The following is a 3,425-nucleotide window of genomic DNA, read 5'->3' as shown; positions in this document are numbered from 1 at the left end:
CTAATCTTTCAAGAGGTTGTAACAAGCAAAATTAGAAGTCCACGAAGGCCAAAATTGGCAAGTGGCCATTGTAATCACACTACTTATAAAGTGCCAAAAGCATCTATTTTGGGAGGGTTTCTTGATTTAGTGAAAAGTGAGGGTGTTCTTGGTGTTATGTTCCTTCTTTTCTACAATTTTCTTTCATTTTCTGCATTCTGGGAAATTTTAAGTGTTCAAAATTAACTTCACATAACTATGCTACATGGTCCATCAAAATGTGGTATCATTTAATGCATAATAGATTTTCTCAATATGTAGGTGGTACCCTTCCTAAACTAGTAGGTGATAATGTATCAACAAGTGATATTTTAGCTTGGGTAGCAATGGATAGGAAAGCCCTAGGTGATATATGTTTGGGGATTGTTGACAAGATCATGTATCAAATTAAGAAGTCTTCTACATCCAAGGAAGCTTGGGATACCCTCAAAAACCTATATGGTTAAGTGTCTAAAGAGGATGTTTTCAAATTTGAAGATGAGCTTGTCTCCTTAGATCTTAAGTCATTTGATTCTATATAGGATTTCATCATTAAGGTGAATGAACTAAGGACAAAGCTTACTAATTGTGGGAGTCCTATTAAAGATGATAGATTGATCTATCTTATTCATAACAAGCTGCCATCAGAGTATTCCACATTTGTTTCTTCTTTTAACACCTCAAAGACTACATTAAGGTTTGCCTATAAGAAAGTCTCCTTTGATGAATATGCTGATTTGTTGGATACAGAAGAAAAGAAGTTGAAATCAATGGAGATTCTCAAATCACCTAAGTCTAAAGCATTGGTGGCCAATAATGAGGGTTCTCAAAATTTAGTTGGTTAGTCTTCAAATAAAGGAAAGGGTAAGAATAAGAAGAAGAAGAAAAAATCAGAGGATTCAGAAAAGACAACACCACAATCCAATGAACAATGCAAGTCTTCCTTGAATTCAAATAAGAAGGGGAACAACAACAATAAAGAGAAGAAAAAGTGTGCCTATTGCAAGAAAATGGGTCATGAAAAACATGTGTGTTATCATAAAAATATTGATGAGTTGACCAACATCATGAAGAAACATAATGTTTCATTGCCTAATGCTTACAAGGATAAAGGGACTTCTTCAGATTCAAAGGGAAAAGGGCAAGCAGTCATGGAAAATTCAAATTCTTCAAAGGAATGGATACTTGACTCAGGTGCCTTTTATCACATGGTTTCTTCCAAGGAGGATTTTTCTTCAATGAAGTAGTCAAAGGTACCACACATCTTCATGGGAGATGATACCAAAATGGAAGTTGAAGGAAAAGGAAACATGGAAATGGAAAATGGAGACTTTCAAGATGTTCTCTATGTTCCAAAGCTAAGTTCAAATCTCCTATCAATCTACCAAATCACTCACCTTGGAGATAGACATAGAGTTGAGTTCCTTTCAGTCTTAGTACAGGTGCACAGTCTAAAAGATGACTCATGGTTGTATTGGGGAAAGTGAATCATGACAAAAGGTTATAACCTTTCTCCCATTTTATGCCTAAGTCTCCTTCAAAGGCCTTGTTATCTCAATCCAATTCAACTATCTTCAGCAACTTTGCACAAACAAAATGGTCAAAGTTCTACCTCAAATAAAATTTTCCCAAGGTGAATGTTCAAAAAATTTAGTGGATGTGCATCCAGAGGGGAAGTTATGGAAAGAGAAGTCTTCAAGAGCGCCAATTGTTCTATATATGGTTCACATGGTATTAGCCAGATCTTTTGCAGTCAGCTACGGTCACTACATACTTTCACAGATGACTTTTCAAGATACACTTGGGTCTACTTTCTTCATAGTAAGAATGAAGTGTTGGACAAGTTTCTAGCCTTCAAGACTCATGTTGAAAAAAATCAAGGAGAGTCATCAGAGTTCTACGAATGAAAAATGGAAGTAAATATATTAATAGAAGATTTATAGACTTTTGTAGACTTGAGGGAATTGTTCTTTAGAATCGACAAGCATTCAGTCTACATAAGACAGAAATTGCAGCATTGAGGATCTGAACTCTTAACTCTATGGTAAGTTGCATGATACAAGCCAAGTCTCTAGATCCATCACTAGAAGTTGAAGCAATTAGTAGTGCCACTCACATTCTGAATAGGTCTCCTCATCTAGCCTTATATGGAAAGACTCCTTTTGAGGCATGGTGCGGTAGAAAACCTATTGTGACACACTTCAAAGTCTTTGGTTGCCCTACATGGGCAAACACATCTTCCAGGGAATGCAAGGCACAGTCACCTTAGCCTTGTACTTTCATTGGTTATGAAGATGGTGTGAAGGCATATAGACTATTGGATCTAGAGACACATCAGATCTTTGTGGAGAAGGATGTACACTTTGAGGAAAGTTCACCTAGCTTGTCCTCTAATCCTCTTCGCACATCATATCATGTGGAAACTGACAGTGACACTAATGATAGTGCTTCAAAAAATTTAGACACATGGGGTTCTATCGATAGTTGCAATGAGAGGTCACTACATCAATCCATTCCACATGCATATATAGCCACAGTGATAAGTCTAGCATACTAGGGTACATTTAGTCTTCCAGGTCTAGCTTCAATGACAGTTTGGGAGACAATATTGATGATCTGCCTCTTCTTCTTGATGTAGCAACAACTTCTTTAGTTGTCATGAGGGCTCCATTTGACCCTCTTGTTCATTCTCTACATGATCAATCCTTATAGGTTGAAGTGATTGTGGATACTTATGATTAGTAGTTACAGAGGGCTTCTTCATTAGTTGAGGAGATAGATAGTTCTTTGAGAAAAGTTCTTCAACTAGTTGAGCAGGTTTTAGAGACATTACTTATCTACGAAATTCCTTCCACGCATAGCGAAAGCATCTTATTTGTACCCATGGCCTTGTTTCTTTCCAAGAAGAGGAACACCATTCTATAGTCTTGGATCAATTTCATTGGAGCATTCACTAGCATGCATTCTTCTTTTGAGGGGAGCCTATCCTGTCTCTCTTCCTCTTCTCATTTTTCTCTTATGTATATACTGGATGTATGTCATAATGGGGGGGTCTTGATTACTCCATCCATCCATGCATCTCTTTTCATCTCTCTTTTTGGGGGAGGGTTTTTCCCATGAGGTTTTCTCTCTTTCTCTACTTTATGAGAGATTGCATTTCATTATGTACATGGGTTCCTAACATGGCCTAGTAGCTGGGACCCATCATGCATTGCATCCTAGATTTTGTAAGCTTAAGGGCATTCCCTTAAGTTGCACTTAAGGGGGGGTGTTGGTGTAAATAAGTATTTACTACTTACACTTTACTTAAGTTTACTTAGGTTAATGCATTATTTTATTATATTGCATTATTTTATTATTTTATTTTGTGAGACACTTAGGAGTTTGTGCACATTTTTGAGTTGTCA

The sequence above is a fragment of the Cupressus sempervirens genome, chromosome 5 (assembly GCF_028749045.1).
Source record: "Cupressus sempervirens isolate cs-2001-9-10 chromosome 5, ASM2874904v1, whole genome shotgun sequence".
Taxonomy (NCBI): Eukaryota; Viridiplantae; Streptophyta; class Pinopsida; order Cupressales; family Cupressaceae; genus Cupressus; species Cupressus sempervirens.
Note: the sequence above shows the minus strand (reverse complement) of the source record.